This window comes from Procambarus clarkii, chromosome 16, assembly GCF_040958095.1.
Source record: "Procambarus clarkii isolate CNS0578487 chromosome 16, FALCON_Pclarkii_2.0, whole genome shotgun sequence".
Taxonomy (NCBI): domain Eukaryota; kingdom Metazoa; phylum Arthropoda; class Malacostraca; order Decapoda; family Cambaridae; genus Procambarus; species Procambarus clarkii.
Window position 1 is genome coordinate 27,334,872 of NC_091165.1, and position 19,409 is coordinate 27,354,280.

The window sequence follows — 19,409 nt, forward strand, 5'->3', positions numbered from 1 at the left end:
TAAGGATTTGAGATGGGACGGGGGGAAAGGAATAGTGCCCAACCACTTGTGGACGGTCGGGGATTGAACGCCGACCTGCATGAAGCGAGACCGTTGCTCTACCGTCCAGTCCACTTGGGCTGGACGGTAGAGCTTGCTTATCTGACCAAGAAGACAGATAAGTACTGCTCAATTCGAAGAACAGCACTTTTTTAAGGGATAGTCCTGCGCGGGCCCACTAAAGAACAGTACTAAGAGGGTGCTGGGAACTCAACCTATCCTACTATGCAGGCGATGAGTCACAATAACGTGGCTGAAGTATGTTGACCAGACCACACACTAGAAATTGAAGGAACGACGACGTTTCGGTCCGTCCTGGACCATTCTCAAGTCGATTGTCGACATTCTCACAATCGACTTGAGAATGGTCCAGGACGGACCGAAACGTCGTCGTTCCTTCAATTTCTAGTGTGTGGTCTGGTCAACTATCCTACTAATAAAACGTCGCATTTTGACGTACACTCTACCTAAGGGCAAAAATGGTCTTACTAGAAAATGGTAGCCGCTCGCAAAATTGACATACTGTCCCATTTATTGTTTTGGGACCTCTGGTAGGTTAGGAGAGGGCACTTTAATACGACAGTTTCTTGACGTGGGGAAATCTTAGGAGGACGGGCTGACGAACTAGAGACGTTAAGTCACAAAAGGGTCAGAAAGAACTTCAGAGTCGATAATACATGGAATGAATTAGAATATTTTGTTGTCAAAGCTAATTCTTTGACACCAAGTTTGAACTGTAAAATACATTCAGGTGAACAAATCCACAAGGGCCGTGACGAGGATTCGAACCTGCGTCCGGGAGCATCCCAGACACTGCCTTAATCGACTGAGCTACGACAGGGTAAAAGGGTTGATTAAGTACTCATTTAGTTGTAGTTGCGGGAAAAAGAGAGTCACGGCTCTTGGGTTCCGCCTCTCAATCTTAACCGACGGGTGTATAGGTTCCAGGGCCTATTTACGCACCCACACACATTCATAAGGTACTTGTCCTGCCAGCTGCTAGATGCGCCCCAAAACTTTACCGAACAGGGAAGACACCTCCGACATTTACCGTTTTCTTGCGCAAATAATAACTATGCAAGCAGGGCTGCCACGGCCACTCCCGATGCGTGGCGCGGACCAACACTAGACCACGGAGCAGACACGGGGCAAGAGACACTGCCCCCGGTGTCAGCCAGGGAGGCGGGTACGTGCCGGGCGCCGTGGACCCTCACCCTCCAGGTTCAGTGCACTCTCCTCGCACCCTGTCCTCACACTTAACGCACCCATTACGGGCTATTCATGCCCGTGCCACCTCTTGGGTGGCTTAATCTTTATCAATCAACGCACCCTGCATGCAAAGCTTGAACGACTGAATAGTAGTAGTAGTAGTAGTAGTCATCCATCAGTCTCAGGAGACTATGGAGTTGCACTCTGGTGTCTGCCTGGTCTGGAGTGGCCTCACCAGGGCGCAAAGCCAGGGTAGGTTGATACGGGGGAGAAGCTGTTACCCAGGCAGCAGGTCCCCCCTCTCCACGGCGCTGAAAGTCTCCAATGGAAAGGCATACGCCAATACTCTTGGTTCCAGCGCCGTCGCAGGAACTGTGAGTTTAATTTGACTCACGTTCACGTTCAGTCGTTGTGTTGCACGACTGAATACGTGCAACACAAACTGAACTATTGGGAATTTATCTAGCTTAATTATCTTAAGTAAATGATGGTGGAGTTGTTGTTTTAGATTCAGCTACTGGGAACAAAAGTTCCAAGTAGCACGGGCTATGGTGAGCCCGTGGTGGACTTACCTGGCACAGGAGCGAGGCTGTAACTTGCTAGATGGTGGAGTGATCCTTACTCTTCTGTTTTCCAGGGATGTGAGGTTCAGCTCCCTTAGCCTTTCCTCGTAACTCATCCCTCTCAGTTCTGGGACCAGTCTGGTGGCATACCTCTGAATCTTCTCTAACTTCGTCTTGTGTACTCACCTAATTGTGCTTGCGGGGGTTGAGCTCTGGCTCTTTAAAGGGTCCCGCCTCTCAACCGTCAATCAACAGGTGTACAGGTTCCTGAGCCTATTGGGCTCTATCATATCTACACTTGAAACTGTGTATGGAGTCAGTCTCCACCACATCACTTCCTAGTGCAAGTGCACTCCATTTGTCAACCACTCTGACACTAAAAAAGTTCTTTCTAATATCTGTGGCTCATTTGGGCAGTCAGTTTCCACCTGTGTCCCCTAGTGCGTGTGCCCCTTGTGTTAAATAGCCTGTCTTTAGTGTGTGTGTGTGTGTACTCACCTATATGTACTCACCTATATGTGCTTGCAGGATCGAGCATTGACTCTTGGATCCCGCCTTTCGAGCATCGGTTGTTTACAGCAATGACTCCTGTCCCATTTCCCTATCATACCTGGTTTTAAAATTATGAATAGTATTTGCTTCCACAACCTGTTCCTGAAGTGCATTCCATTTCCCCACTACTCTCACGCTAAAAGAAAACTTCCTTACATCTCTGTGACTCATCTGAGTTTCAAGCTTCCATCCATGTCCTCTCGTTCTGTTACTATTCCGTGTGAACATTTCGTCTATGTCCACTCTGTCAATTCCTCTGAGTATCTTATACGTTCCTATCATGTCCCCCCTCTCCCTTCTTCTTTCTAGTGTCGTAAGGCACAGTTCCCTCAGGCGCTCTTCATACCCCATCCCTCGTAGCTCTGGGACGAGTCTCGTTGCAAACCTCTGAACCTTTTCCAGTTTCATTATATGCTTCTTCAGATGGGGACTCCATGATGAGGCGGCATACTCTAAGACTGGCCTTACGTAGGCAGTGTAAAGCGCCCTAAATGCCTCCTTACTTAGGTTTCTGAATGATGTTCTAACTTTTGCCAGTGTAGAGTACGCTGCTGTCGTTATCCTATTAATATGTGCCTCAGGAGATAGATTAGGTGTTACGTCCACCCCCAGGTCTCTTTCACGCGTCGTTACAGGTAGGCTGTTCCCCTTCATTGTGTACTGTCCCTTTGGTCTCCTATCTCCTAGTCCCATTTCCATAACTTTACATTTGCTCGTGTTGAATTCTAGTAGCCATTTCTCTGACCATCTCTGCAATCTGTTCAGGTCCTCTTGGAGGATCCTGCAATCCTCATCTGTCACAACTCTTCTCATCAACTTTGCATCATCCGCAAACATCGACATGTAGGACTCTACGCCTGTAAACATGTCGTTAACATACACAAGAAATAGAATTGGTCCCAGCACCGATCCTTGTGGTACTCCACTTGTTACTGTTCGCCAGTCCGACTTCTCGCCCCTTACCGTAACTCTTTGGCTCCTTCCTGTTAGGTAGTTCCTTATCCATTCTAGGACCTTTCCCCCCACCCCCGCCTGCCTCTCGAGCTTGAACAGCAGTCTCATGTGCGGTACTGTATCAAAGGCTTTTTGGCAGTCCAGAAATATGCAGTCTGCCCAACCATCTCTGTCCTGTCTTATCCTCGTTATTTTATCATAGAATTCCAGAAGGTTTGTTAGGCACGATTTCCCTGTCCAGAACCCATGTTGATGTTTGTTCACAAACCTAATGTTCTCCAGGTGTGCAACCAGTCGTAGCCTAATTATTCTTTCCAGTATTTTACAGGGGATGCTTGTCAGTGATACAGGTCTGTAGTTAAGTGCCTCCTCCCTATCTCCTTTCTTGAAGATCGGCACGACATTTGCCTTCTTCCAGCAACTGGGCAATTCTCCTGACATAAGTGACTCATTAAAGATCATTGCCAGAGGCACGCTGAGGGCCTGTGCTGCTTCTTTTAGTATCCACGGTGATACTTTGTCTGGTCCAACTGCTTTAGTTGCATCTAGAGTTGTCAACTGTTTCATTACCTCCTCTGCTGTCACCTCTATATCTGATAGTCTTTCATCTAGGGTAACCCCTTCCAACAATGGGAGCTGCTCAGGCTCGGTAGTGAACACTCCATGGAAACTGGCATTCAGTGCCTCGCAGATTTCCTTGTCACTTTCAGTATATGCCCCCTCTGTCTTCCTTAGTCTTGTCACTTGGTCGTTCACCGACATTTTTCTTCTTATATGACTGTGTAGTAACTTAGGTTGTTTTTTCGCTTTGATTGCAATATCGTTCTCATAGTCCCTTTCCGATGTTCGTCTTATGTTAATGTAATCGTTCCTAGCTCTGTTGTATCTGCTTCTGTTGTCCTCTGTTCTTTGTCTTCTGTACTTCCTCCACTCCCGCCTGCTGGCCATTTTTGCTTCCTGACACTGTCTATTAAACCATGGGTTATTATATTCCTTCTTATTTTTTCCCTTTACCGTTGGTATAAATCTCTCTTCGGCCTCCTGGCATTTCTGTATGACTAGGTCCATCATATCTTGGACTGTTTTTCCTCTAATTTCTTCCTCCCACTGCACTTCACCCAGATAGTCCCTTATCCTCATATAGTCCCCTTTCCTGTAGTCAGCTCTCCTTTCCCAGATCTCTTGTCCCATGGTCATAATTTTGAATTCCATCATGTAGTCAAAGACTAGGACACAATGGTCACTGGCCCCTAGAGGTATTTCATGCTCTAAATTCTCGATATCTTCTACGTTCTGGGTGAAAATCAGGTCTAATAGGCTCGGTGCATCTCCTCCTCTTTCCCTTGTGTCTTCCTTCACATGTTGTGTCAGGAAATTCCTGTCTATAACATCTACTAATTTTGCTCCCCACGTTTCATCCCCTCCATGGGGATTCCTTGATTCCCAATTTATCTCTCCATGATTTAGGTCCCCCATGATCAGCAGCTTCGCTCTCATTCTGTGGGCTAGTGTTGCTGCCTTCTGCAGTTCATCAATACATGCTTTGTTGTTGTCATCATACTCCTGCCTGGGTCTTCTACTGTTTGGTGGGGGATTGTAGATTACCATGATCACAATCTTCCTCCCATCTACTGTCAGAGTTCCATGTATGAAGCTTGTGCACTCATTGGTAACTCGATTTCCCAGGTCTTCAAACTTCCATTTCCGCTTTATTAGGAGTGCTACTCCCCCTCCCTGTCTCTGTGTCCTCTCTTTTCGTATCACCTGGTACCCTTCAGGAAAGATAGCATCTGAGATCATGTCATTAATTTTAGTTTCCACAATTGCAACTATGTCAGGATCTGCTTCACTCACTCTTTCTTTTATCTCTTCTGCTTTATTAGATACCCCATCAGCATTGGTGTACCAAACCTTGATATTCTTCATGGAAACTCTTGTACCAGAGTTCTCCCTTTCTCTGGGGGTCGGGGGGGATCTGGGGGATGTCTGGGGGGTGACTGGGGGCAGAGGGGATCTGGGGGATCTGGGGGGTGTCTGGGGGATGACTGGGGGCGGGGAGGGTCCGGGGGATGTCCGGGGGGATCCAGGGGGTGTCTGGGGGGGTCCGGGGGGTGTATGGGGGGTGAAAGAGTTCAGGAGGGGTGCTTGGGGGGCTACTGGGGGCTGGGCTTCTAGGAAGGTAGGTAGGAGGGTCTGGGGTAGGGCCTGGGTAGGTAGGTCTGGAGTAGGAAGGGCATACTGGGTCTGAAGATTAGGGAGGGCATAGAGGGGTTGGGAGATGGCGTAAGGTTGGGAGACAGATAGAGGTTGAGAGGTTGGGAGGGGGATGGATAGAGGGGGTGGGGGGGACCTCCCACCTCCCTCGCAAGGGTGGGGGGTCACATGGAAGGAGAGGGGATGAGGAGGGGTGAGGGCAGGGTAGGCTTTGGGTGTTGAGGGGATGAGGTCTGGGTGGGTTCTTGGGGTTGAGGGGATGAGGTCTGGATGGGATTTGGGGGTTGAGGAGATGAGAGCTGGGTGGGTTTTGGGGGTTGAGGGGACGAGGGCTGGACGGGTTTTGGGGGTTGAGGTGATGAGGGGGTCCTTGGAATGTGGGATGAATTTGACTCCAGTGGGGTCAGAGGGGTCAAGGGATGTGCTGGGGAGATAAGCAGGGGCGGCTGATTTGGGAAAGGGGTGACCTGAGAAGCACGTGTGAGCTGGTTAGCATGGGGTGGATTAGCACTGGGGTGTGTAGCTGCGCTCAAATGGGAAGAGTCGTATTGTTGTTTGCTTGCTCTGTGGGCAATCTGTTCCTCCTTCGTCATGAATTTGTCAATAAATACGTTGTAGTAATTTTCGCTACCTCTGAGTAGGTGTTTGTGATGCAGTATGTAATCCACTGCCTCTTCGTTAGTGAACTGTACCAGGACAGGTCGTTTCCTGTTACAGTTGTATGGTCCAATGCGTCGGTGGACTTGCACCTCATTCCCTGCCATCTGGGCTCTCATGTCTCTCAAGATCCCCTGTAGTTCCAAATCCTCAATCTCCATCCTTTCCTGCCTCGATGGTGCCCTGGCTTCAAGTAATCCATGGATTATGATTGTCCTCTTTCTCAGTTCAGGGTCATGCTGGTGGCCCTCTCCCTGGCTGACCCCCACCCCTCCTACACCCGCTACTCCACCTACTACTACTACTTCCCCTTCCCCTGCCAAGCTTCCCTTATTCCTGCCAAATTCATTAGTAAGCCTAGATATTTCTCCTTGCCATTCTACCCTGCTCTTCCTGATTTCCTCTTGAATATAATCCATAAACTCTTGTTTGAGTCTTTGAACCTCGCCCTGTATCTTATTAAAGACTTCACTTTTAATCCCCTGGATTAGATCACCTATCCAAACATCCCTCTTCTCTACAAATTTCACAATCATCTTCTCCACAAACCTATCTTCTTCCTCAATCATAATACTGCTGGACCTAGACGCCCTTCCTGACCTAGTCATTGCTATAATGCAACCTTACCCACAGGGGTTCCAAGTATCTTACCGTCCTGCTAACACAATAGGTGAGTGAATCTCCAAGCGTCGTCCCCGTGGTGGTAGGAGGGTTGCTGCCGGGGTGAGGTCACGCGGTCAGAGGTCGGTGAGGTCTGCTCCACACTACACACTGCCACAATACTACAACTATTTTGAATTACGCTATTTAAACTGTTTTTCTTCACTACTTTATGGCTCTGGCCAAAACTCAAGGTTTTTTCATTCACTTGTACACACTTTCTCACTTCGAAGCTGCCTGATTACCCCTCCCACTCCACTAGTGAGACAGGAGCTCCCAACCCACGTCCACCCAACACGATGGTCACAAGACAATATGTGTGTGTGTGTGTGTGTGTGTGTGTGTGTGTGTGTGTGTGTGTGTGTGTGTGTGTGTGTGTGTGTGTGGTACTACTGGGACTGAGTGAGGTGTGTCGGTGAAGCGTGCAGGTGCGGGGGGGAAAGTTTGAGAGGGACTCACTCTGGGGGTCTATCACCTGGGTCATCACTCGCCGCAGCCGCCATCGACGGAAACAACCAACTCCTGCTGATAACAACTTGCCCCAACCACCACCATTCATCAGTATACAGGAACCTGTATGTGTGTGTGTGGGGGGGGGGGTCTATTTCCTGTGCGCGCGCTGCGACTCGCTGAAGTCATGTTAGGCCATGGAGTGTAGATAATAAATTCGGCTACATATTGTTAACAGATCATTTACTAGTGTGTATATATATCATATAATATATATATGTCGTACCTAGTAGCCAGAACGCACTTGTCAGCCTACTATGCAAGGCCCGATTTGCCTAATAAGCCAAGTTTTCAAGAATTAATTGTTTTTCGACAACCTAACCTACCTAACCTAACCTAACTTTTTCGGCTACCTAACCTAACCTAACCTTTAAAGATAGGTTAGGTTAGGTTAGGTAGGGTTGGTTAGGTTCGGTCATATATCTACGTTAATTTTAACTCCAATAAAATAAAATTGACTTCATACATAATGAAATGGGTAGCTTTATCATTTTATAAGAAAAAAATTAGAGAAAATATATTAATTCAAGAAAACTTGGCTTATTAGGCAAATCGAGCCTTGCATAGTAGGCTGAGAAGTGCGTTCTGGCTACTAGGTACGACATATATATATATATATATATAATATAGGAGGGAGAGAGAAAGATGTAGTAGATGTAATACAGAAAAATAGGTCTGGAGTCAGTAGCTTAGACAACAGACATAATGTCCGAGTACTAACTCAGTCCTAAAGTCCAAGATGCTAAAGAGATAACACACACACACACACACGGGGGTGGGGGGGGGCTGATAGCCAAGCGGACAGCGCTCTGTACTCTTAATCCTAGGGTCCGGGTTCGATCCCCGGTGATGGCAGAAACAAAATGGGCAAAGGTTCTTTCACCTCTGATGCTCCTATTCACCTAGCAGTAAATAGGTATTTGGTAGTTAGACAGTTGTTACAGGCTGCTTCCTGGGTGTGTGTGGGGAGGGGGGGGAGGAGGAATAATAATTAGTTAGTAGTAACAGTTGATTGATTGACAGTTGAGAGGCGAGTCGAAAAAGCAGAGCTCAACCCCCGCAAGCACAACTAGGTAAACACACGGTTGGTAGACGGTTGGAACAAGTTAGGTGAGAAGGTGGTGGAGGCCAAGACCGTCAGTAGTTTCAAAGCGTTATATGACAAAGAGTGTTGGGAAGACGGGACACCACGAGCGTAGCTCTCATCCTGTAACTACACTTAGGTAATTACACACACACACACACTCGCTTTCCCTATTCTCACACCCTTTCTCTCACACACACACACCCTCCCCCTCTTTCACTCTTTCACACCCCTCCTCTCTCCCTCTTTCACACCCTGCCTCTCTCTCTCCCACCCTGCCTTCCTCTCTCACCAGGCCAGGGTGGGCGTGAGGTCTCCGGTACACAAAGGGATGGGCGTTACACATAACGCTAGTTAAGCCACGCTAAACTGCCACACCTCCACCCCCCCCCCCTACTGTGGCTCCCCCAGCCCACTGTGGCTCCCCCCCCCCCACTGTGGATCATCCCCCCCCCGCCCGTCCCCTCAACACCTGCACGCCCCCTCAACACCTGCACGCCCCCTCAACACCTGCACCGTCACTCTTAACACTAACACTGGCGGCAACAGCAACGAGTTATAATGCTAACGATACAGAATTCAACTAATTTCTTGCACTAACAATAATACTATCGAGTATTAACAAATACAAATAATGAAAACTAAATCTTCGTCACTTGTTAGTCGTTATTTTATGGTTGTTAGAATTGTTAGTTTATTGTTTGTTATTCACGTTAATAGCAAATTTTTTTTTTTTGGGGGGGGGGTAGAAATAGCCTAAGCTACTCTATCCCTTTGAGATGTATTTCTTTCTTGTCTCAATAAACATACTTGAATAACAAATTTAACGAAAGTTTAAATAATATGAGGCTGTGTGCGAGTGTACTCACCTATTTGTGCCTGCGGGATCGAGCTCTGGCTCTTGGACCCCGTTTACCTAGAAGTTGGTTGTCAAATGCAATGCCTCCTGGCCTATTTCTGTACAGGTGGTCAACAGGCGCGACGTTAGGCACTGAAGGAAGAAGTTGTAGAAGCCACCTCCATCTACAATTTTAAGACCACGTTCGACAAAGAATTCGAATCTTAGAATAGTTAAAATTGTAGCAGAACGGGTACAATCAAGCGGGTAACGGGTACAATCAAACGGGTAATGGGTACAATCAAGCGAGTAACGGGTACAATCAAACGGGTAATGGGTACAATCAAGCGAGTAACGGGTACAATCAAGCGAGTAACGGGTACAATCAAGCGAGTAACGGGTATAATCAAACGGGTAATGGGTACAATCAAGCGAGTAACGGGTACAATCAAACGGGTAATGGGTACAATCAAGCGAGTAACGGGTACAATCAAGCGGGTAACGGGTACAATCAAGCGAGTAACGGGTACAATCAAGCGAGTAACGGGTACAATCAAGCGAGTAACGGGTACAATCAAACGAGTAACGGGTACAATCAAGTGAGGGAAGGTTATAAAGAGCTAAACCTCACTCCGCCGTAGTCACCAATAGGTGAGGCAATGGGCACCTTCATCGTAGCCAGAGACATTATATTAGTAGATAAAGTAGCAACCGTAGTAGAAGGATGAATATTAGTCGTTACTGTTGCACCAGTAACAGCAGGTGGTAGTTGGAATAGTAAGACTGGTAGTCATAATAGTAATTAAAGCAATAGTAGTAGCAGTAACTACCACTACTACAGCAGGAGTTCCAGGTGTTAAGATGAAAACATCAACATGACTATTAGTACAATGAGAATGGAGAGAGTCACGAAGCTGCCGGTATAGGAACATAAATGATACCCGTCAGAACCAGCGCGCCGTTAACAGTTCTAAATGAAGTAGTTGGTAAATCTTCAAAAATTTGTTTTATTACAGCAGTAGTTATTACAAATTACACAATAACAGCAATAACTTGCGGTTCCAAAGCAAAAGTATTCTCAATGGGAGTAAGTAAAGCCCTGAAGATCAATAGCAGCAGCAGCAGTAACAGCAGCAGCAGCAGCGCTAACAAGGTGTCGAGGCTGGTGCTGACATCACTAACAACACAACTAGAGTCCCCTGACCAATCAGTATACACCACAGGAGGGAGCCTCGTGTGTGTGTGATACAGGTAGCCTACACACACACACACACACACACTCACTCTACACCTCAATGACACCCCCAGCGGCGTTTCCGCCAGACATCACTCTCCCGACGGCATGTCCGCCACAGGTGATGCACGGTACCACTTATGGCGTCACGGTAAACTCGGTACTGTGATAAGACTCGTGTATTAGCACTGATACGAGCTGGCACGGTAAAGCCACGTTTGGATTACAACCCTTTAACATTTCTGAGAATTTCAAATTAAAATGAGGATTATATCCTCTATATTTTCTGTCAAACCAGTGTGGTAGACCCCAGGGCCAGATTCCCACGTGGAGGGCAGGGGTAACGGCCGCAGAGGATGCCAATCCAAACCACTTGGCATGGGCAGTGGCACTGTGTCAAGGACAAAGTGCAACAACAATAGTCAAGGAGAGAGCCAGTGTAGGGCAGCCATAGTGCCAGCTGGGTCACTGGTGGTTACACCGTGTCCCCCACACAACTCCCACATGTTGATGTTGTAGAAGTGGGAGGCGTGTGTGCCTCCTGCCCCCCTCGACGCTGCCACGAGCGGCCCTATTCCCCCCAGGAGCCATGTGGGTATCACTCACCGTGTGGCGGTGATAGGGAAGTGTTGAGGAGAGTGGCGGAGGCGGGGCTCGTGGACTACACTAGCACACGACTCACACTACACTGCTGCCGCTCTCGCACCACCGCGGGCCGGCCGCCGCTCCGCCGGCCTCCTGGCCCGGCCCACCACCACCTCGTCCACCCATCCTACACACCGTATCCTACACCACCGCATCCTCGCCGCTAGGCCTATACAGCGCACCGGGATCAACTTTAGAACATGACACTATCTCAGGGCGCACGGCCTTCAGTGCCCCCTCCAGGAAGCCTCCAGAAGAGCGGCTGGAACGTGGAATCTTACCTCGGGCCGGCGCAGGGGAGCCGTGGTGGCGCGCACCACCCCTCCATCCCTCTCCCCCTCCTGAATTTTGCATAATGAAGGTTCTCTCTCTCCCATGATGAGCGCCAGGGTATGGCCTCGCCGTATATAGCCCCCGGCAGGGAAACTCATTCTCTCAACACTGCCACTAACTTATAAAAAACACTAAAATACTCACAGCTCCTATATCCATTTTTCCGCGGGCTCTTGAACTAGGATGCCATCGACCAATAAAATTTTATAAAAATATTAAATATCTTTTACTGCCAGATATTTTTGCCAATTATGGCAAAAACAGCAACTCGTCAAAATATACAATCATCAGTACCTAACTATCAAAAGAGTTCACCTGATTAAGGAAATACAAAATGGTGGAGGAAACCCAAGGTGGGGCAAGTGGCAACACCTCCTTACACCTGACACCTGTCGCTCGGCGCCTCGGGCGGAGGAACAGGTAGAGGGGAAGTTTGGTTGGTGGTGATGACAGGTAGAGGGGAAGTTTGGTTGGCGGTGATGACAGGTAGAGGGGAAGTTTGGTTGGCGGTGATGACAGGTAGAGGGGAAGTTTGGTTGGCGGTGATGACAGGTAGAGGGGGAAGTTTGGTTGGCGGTGATGACAGGTAGAGGGGAAGTTTGACAGGTGGTGATGACAGGTAGAGGGGAAGTTTGGTTGGCGGTGATGACAGGTAGAGGGGAAGTTTGGTTGGCGGTGATGACAGGTAGAGGGGAAGTTTGACAGGTGGTGATGACAGGTAGAGGGGAAGTTTGGTTGGCGGTGATGATAGGTAGAGGGGAAGTTTGGTTGGTGGTGGTGACAGGTAGAGGGGAAGTTTGACTGGTGGTGATGACAGGTAGAGGGGAAGTTTTGTTGGTGGTGGTGACAGGTAGAGGGGAAGTTTGGTTGGTGGTGGTGACAGGTAGAGGGGAAGTATGGTTGGTGGCGATGACAGGTAGAGGGGAAGTTTGGTTGGTGGTGGTGACAGTGACCACCAACAACACTTCCATAACATCTGCTCCAGCGATGGTAGGGGGGGACACCAACGACACACCAATGGTCACCAGTACGTCTAAAATACCTAAGTAATCGGAATGAGAGGGGGAAAAAAATAAGATTTAATAATCAAGTCTCACTGAAAATATTTGATCAGAAACGTCAGCTGAAAAGTCAGTTGCTATATTTTCACCGAGACTTTATTATTCCAGCCTTCATTTTTTTCCACATTCGTATTATTTGCGTACGGCATTTTGTATTTTAAATTTTTCGCAACTTGTAATGTCTGTATTTTATTATTTTCTACCAAAACTACTTTGTAAACCCAACCAATAAATTAACAAGCCTATCCTATCTATGATTTATGAAAATTAACAATCATCAAAATACTTTATTGTAAACAAAATGTGATATAAAATCTCAAAATAATAACACCTTTAATCTTAACCCCAGAGGAGAGACCTTAGGCCAGAATGTGCCCAGTATCTGAGGCTAGGATCATGAAGGGATATATATATATACCAAGGGGTCTATCATGCTTCTCCCGAGTGCATAGTTTACTTTAGTTCCAAATTATATTCATGACTAAAATACCCTTGCTGGTAATGCAGTATTCCCCTTGTAAATTTATGTATACATCACTTATATTGTATATTATTTAATAAAGTGAAAACAAGTTTTTTTAAATTCTATTTTAATCGTGTCAGAATTTATGTAAAATACAGAGGCTGTGAAAATTTATATAATTTCATGCCATATTTATTGTGTGTTAGCCATCACTAAAATATAGATTTTTCCAAACGCCAAGTAGATTACATTTAGAATTTTAATAATGGCTACAACTTTTTACATTTCGCTTGACTACACAATAAAACAATGTAACTGCCTGTATATACTTGTTTTTTTACTGTTCTTTTAATATATGTATATAATATTTAATATTGGACTATAGTTATTTATGTCAGAAGGTTCACCAACCCCGCCGACACTGTTTACTGAAGCTCTCTCGAAAATGCCAGGGACGAATAAGTCAAGTTATTTATTACCAATATCATGGTATACCTGGCAACATTACTGTACTTGTACAGCTTGATAATAAACGTTATTCGAACGTAAATGCATATTATAATTATTTATTATTAAATGTTACTAATAATACTGTAATTAGAATAACAAAAAAGTGACATTTTCGCCACAATATCCAGTAGATCGATCATGTAATGACAACTTTTAATGGAGAGCTGATGCCATTAACTACTAGGCTTCAGGCCTATCTAGCGCAAATATCATAAAAGTCCACAACCTAATTTAGATTCAAACTTATAAAGTATACTTTATTCAGAACAGCGTTCAGTAACACTGTAAATAAGACGGTTCACAAACGGACATTAAAACCTATCTCATCTTATCCAAACCATTCTGACCTAACCTAAACTTATATAGCCTAATGATATATCTCCAATTTTGACAACGTGAAAAAAAGAGCTTTGTCGAACCGTTTGTGTACGATTTGGACATATCCTGGGTATATACAGTACATTGAAAAATTGGTTACACCTTGCTACATCCACGCTTACAGGTTAATTAGGACAGGAGTCGATTTAAAGCCTATCAACCATGATGGCTAACTAAGCCGCTACTAGCTTATAATCCGCAAGTAATAGTATACTTCAGTCTTAAAGTTCAAGCCTAAAATTGAAGGTGGGCGCAAGTATGCGCCTACTTATTACAATTTCATGTTAGTAATACCATTATAGTAATATCAAATTAATAACCAAACTTTTCTTTACCAGAACAAACTAACGAATATTCACATTACACAAAAATTTATTCGACAAACTTATTTGTACACAAATTATTAAAAAAAACAGTTTCAACGCTAAGTCGTGAGGAATGCCTAGCCGTACCTAACCAGCGCCTAAATATGTACAATATGGTAATAACAAATAATAATAATTTATATGAAAAAAATTCCCGTTTTGAATGAACAGCATGTTAAAATTTATGAATGCGTCTTAGGGGTCGACCGCTGAATGGAATGGACTTGGTCTGAGGACGGGTTGTGGACGGTAGAGCGACGGCCTGGCTTTATACAGGTCGACGTTCAATCCCCGACCGTCCAAGTGGTTGGGCATCATTCCTTTCTCCCCCCGTCCCATCCCAAAACCTTATCCTAACCCCTTCCCAGTGCTACATAATTGTAATGGCTTGGCGCTTTCATTTCCTTTCTACGTACTACAAAGGCAAATAACCACCAACATAACCTAAACACCTAACTATTCATAGAACTTTAATATATAATAGCATTAATATATATATATATAGAGAGAGAGAGAGAGAGAGAGAGAGAGAGAGAGAGAGAGAGAGAGAGAGAGCAAGCAATCCTATTTTATAATACACAATTAGTTAAAATTGACGAATGTGTTTTTATGGTCGGCCGCAGTTTCGACAAACAAGCCCAAGGACGGACTGTAACCATCATGACTGTAAGGCGAGTAATGGCTGTATGTCGTCATCTGACGCAAAAGCCGAGACCAAATATAGCAACAATTTAACAAAATCTCGCCTCTCGCAAGTCAACAAGTCGATCATGGCGACGGTACTCACCTCAGCTCTTGCTGCACGGCCGACTGGAGCCGTTCTGCTGTTGATCACCTTGTCTTGTACAACTATACCTAGGGGGTTCATCACTTCAGTAATTGTTATCCTTAGAAGATGCTAATGTATTATTATAAATATGCTAATGTATTATTATAAATAATAATACATTAGCATGTTGTGCATAGTTTGATTTAAATTGATTTTATTTAAAACATTTTAAATTTTATTTAGGTTAGGTGTTTAGGATCTGTTGGCGATTATTTGTACTTGTAGTACGTGGATGAAACACTTACAGTGTTGTGGTTCGAACTAAAGTCGCCAGCGAAGCGCTTGTTCCGGAAGTGTTCGAACGAAATCAGTTGAGAGTCGTGTGTAAACCGTTTTTCATTCATAAACAGGAGGTTTGGCGGGCGGATGGAACGGACTTCGGCTTTTGTTTATGAGGACGGGCTTTTTCTTTGATTTAGGGAGTGTTTACAACACATGTTGAAAGTGAACGAAGCGCATTTCGAGTCATAGCTTCAAACTTGATTAACCCGGTGGAGGAATTGAGCACTTATTCATAATATTAGTAGTACAAAATACAGAGGTTTACAGCTAAGTTAAATTGTGCATTGCTTGGACATTTTTTTTTCACTAAGGCTATGGATAAAATTTGCCTCGTTGATTATGAATATTCTAAGTAGAGTTTTATACAAATATGAAAAGAAGTAGGTATTAAAGATAGAAGTAGGAATAAAAAACGTCAAAAATGCAAATAAAGATTATTTAAAAAAAAGTTGCCTCCAGCACCAGATTTACGCTTTAATAACTGCGCAGTGCAGTACAATTTTGAATGTATACAAGCGGATTACAAGCCTGTCAGATGGAGTGTTGGTAACAGTCTCTCATCCTCACACGCGCCTGACTCATCATCATCATCCACTTTCTTGCTCCTCACCCCTTCCTCCCAAGCACACATCCGTGAGCAGCGTGAGTAAGACTCATGGGGGTCATGACTCAGTGCCGTGACTCACTAACCCGTGAGTCTTTAGGCTGTGCTCGTCCAAACTGCACCCCGGTCCTGAAGATTTATTAATTATTTTTAGAGTACTTAGTAACGAAAAACTATATATGTTTTTATCAAATATAAATTATTTGTTATGTATATTTGAATTTTGTCAACTCATTCTCTCTCAAAAAAAAAAATTGAACGTATAGTTACTATAGACAGAATACACAAAATATAGGGTTTTTTACCCAAAAAAATGTTCACATTTTGAACTATGGAAATTCTAAAGAACATAACAAAAGGTGAAACAGAAAACAGCCTAACTTGCCCAAGGCGTAACGTACGCAATCCTTAAGTACATATACATACAATACCACGTCTAGGAAAAGCTATATTTGGCTGTTCCTTCTTTCTCGGCCTGTTCCAATTAATAATGCAAAATTTCCAATTTTTTGCATGCAACTGGCTGGATTTTATGGTCCTTGAATAGGCTAGATGTTTTGGTTTCGTATTTATTATTTATTATTAGTGTTATTATTATTATTTATTATTATCTTGGGGACAATTTATGTGGGCTACATCCTGGGGACAGCTTCTAGGGGGCTACATCCTGGGGACAGCTTCTAGGGGGCTACATCCTGGGGACAGCTTCTAGGGGGCTACATCCTAGAGATGGTTAGTTACAACCCGTTGTTGCCAGAGTTTGAGAGAGAGAGAGAGAGAGAGAGAGAGAGAGAGAGAGAGAGAGAGAGAGAGAGAGAGAGAGAGAGAGAGAGAGAGAGAGAGAGAGAGAGAGAGAGAGAGAGAGAGAGAGAGAGAGAGAGAGAGAGAGAGAGAGAGAGAGAGAGAGAGAGAGGGAGAGTAGGGGAGAGGGAGGGGGTCCAGGAGGGTAGAAAGGGGCGGACCAACCTAGGAGTGACCTAGAAAGGGCAGCATGCACCACCGCCTGCCAGGTGTGGCTGCGTACCTGTCCACCAGCCACGGCCCTCACCTTGACCTACATGCCGGCGCGCACACACACACACACCACCAGTTGATTGACAGTTGAAAGGCTGGACCAAAGAGCCAAAGCTCAACCCCCGCAAGCACAACTAGGTGAGTACACACCCACACACTGTACACAACATGTACAGTACAGAATTACACGAACAAATAACCGGTCAGTGATACCAAGTAAATGATTACTCCAAGTATTAATATTAGTCAATTGATATGGTACAGAAAAGCAAAATGATGGGCCATCAGCATCCACCCTGGTGCTGGTGGGCCTCTGGTACTGGAGGCCATGGCCTATTGCGTAATCTGGCCATGTACACTTCTAACCCACGACAACACGTCTGACCACGACGAATCTTGCATGCACAAAGTTGCCGTTTTACATAACCAGATCTGCCGGTCATCACCAGTGGGCCGTCTTGCTTCTTAGTACCCCCTTCCATACATAGCGCGTACAGCCGTCGCTCAGGTAACTCATTTAATAATATCAAGCTTCATAAATTTGTCAGTTGAGTTGATAACTCCTAAGTCATCGGCGGCATGGTATGAAAAGATAGGCAGAAATGAATAGGAATTAATGCATTGCCGGTTGCATTAGTGAAGTGTGCCGGCACAGCTGTCAAGTTGCACAGTGTGGTCATGTTGATGGTCATCGCTGGATAAGTTGAAAGGTTCGGGATATAATCCATACGTGGTCAGTAGGCGGGATCAATCTTTACAATGCCGTGAGTGTGTGTAGAGGAAGTAATGTGATTCACTTTTGACCCGAGTTCAAGATTCCTCTAACTTATTTCAAGGAAACTGTTTCCTTGGTCAATTCCCCAGTAACTGTACTGAGAGCGAGAAACCCAAACGAACTGAAGGGGGGGGGGGTTAGAGTGGATGTTGCCTAATCATCACTTAACAATCCCAGAGTATAGCGCGTGGATTACCCACATACGGATATGTCAGTTGCCTAAACTGGATAAACTACCACTTAACAATCTATACTATCGAAGAGTCTTAAATGATTATATTTCCACAAGGTTTACAAAATCTATCTAAAGTACAAATATTAATTTGTGATAGTAACCACGTCAAATCACAACGGACTGCCATCTTAATCGTCCAGAACTCGATAGAAGCAGAGACATGTTTAATTTTAACAACGAATATAAAAACAAATGAACTACTAACATAAAATGTAGTGGCGGGAGTGATCATCCTTCCTGACTATCAATTTCATGACCTTGAGTTGCAGTCTTCATCAAGGTTCGGTTCAGGGTTGCATAGCCTAACCATCTCCCCAATCTCAACCTTCAGCTCCAACTGGGTCACAAATATCCTCCCAAATGGAGCACATAAACCTTCCTATCTCAGTGTTATATGATCGATAAATTACCTGAGGACCACTATCTCTCTAGTGGCCTCGACAAGGACAGGAAGCCGGCGCCTTGTCGAAGATACTCCCATTTGTCCTGATCATTTCGCCCAGCTGGATTTTGAAATCGAGCCGCGTTTTGGTATTTACTGCTTTGGTGGGTAGGCGGTTCCATGGGTTTATGACCATATAGATGAAAACATCTATTTTCCGTCCTATATTATGGGTTGTTGAGCTTGAAGCCATTGCTCGTGTTACAGCTGGTCTTTTGATGAAATGGTGTGAAGCAATAACCTCCAAATTGTTCAGCATTTTAAAAGTTTCGAAGAGATCAGCCCTGTCATGTCTGGTGTACAGTGTTGTTAGTCCTGTGGCCCTCAACCGTTCCTGGTATGTGTAGACTTAGCTCAGGAATGATTTTAGTCGCCCGGCGTTGAACTTTCTCCAAAGCAGCTATGTTTGTCTGAAGATGAGATCTCCATGCTTAGATACAATAAATAGATAGATTTAAAACACATTAGCCCCCAAAGGGTGACACTAGAGCTCAAGGGTGACACAGCGCTCAAGGGTAAGTAATGCGGTGAGTGTGTAATTACCTGAGTGTCCTTACCTAGATGTGTCTGTATACCTGGAGTGGGTTCTGGTAGTTGAACTCCCAATGGCCGAACTGGAGACCGTATAGTGACCTGTGATACCTTCGTCCAAACAGGCTGTTGCTTAGAGCGGCTCAGTTTTGACCTGTGTTAGGTGAGAACTGAGATTTCACCTAACTTAGTTCTCACCTACCTGTGACCCCCGGGGTTGAGCTCTAGCTGTTATGAAACACAACGTGACAGGGGGAACATCCGTGATGTTCACCCACGCGACATCCACTAACAGAACAGTTCCAACATCTCATAAAAGTGAGACAAACTACCTACAATAAAACAACGTATAACCAGTCTCTCATAACGCAAGACAAATTTCACTGCGCGGGTTAATCAAACAATAGTCAACGCGCGCGTTTGTCACC

At 45.2% G+C, this 19,409-nt stretch overlaps 1 protein-coding gene across 7 annotated transcripts in view; it reads right to left on the reverse strand.

Annotated features, from left to right (window-relative positions):
• Positions 1–11,428, reverse strand: part of LOC123759992 (popeye domain-containing protein 3) — a 143,931-nt gene extending 132,503 nt beyond the window's left edge. For 2 of the 7 annotated variants that reach the window (XM_045745299.2, XM_045745295.2), the window contains exon 1: positions 11,121–11,411. The gene's annotated coding sequence lies outside the window, so the exon portion shown is untranslated. Of the gene's footprint in view, positions 1–11,120 lie in introns of all 7 variants that reach the window. The other 5 variants (XM_045745296.2, XM_045745300.2, XM_045745294.2 and 2 more) reach the window with 5 other exon arrangements.
• Positions 11,429–19,409: the final 7,981 nt, after the last annotated feature.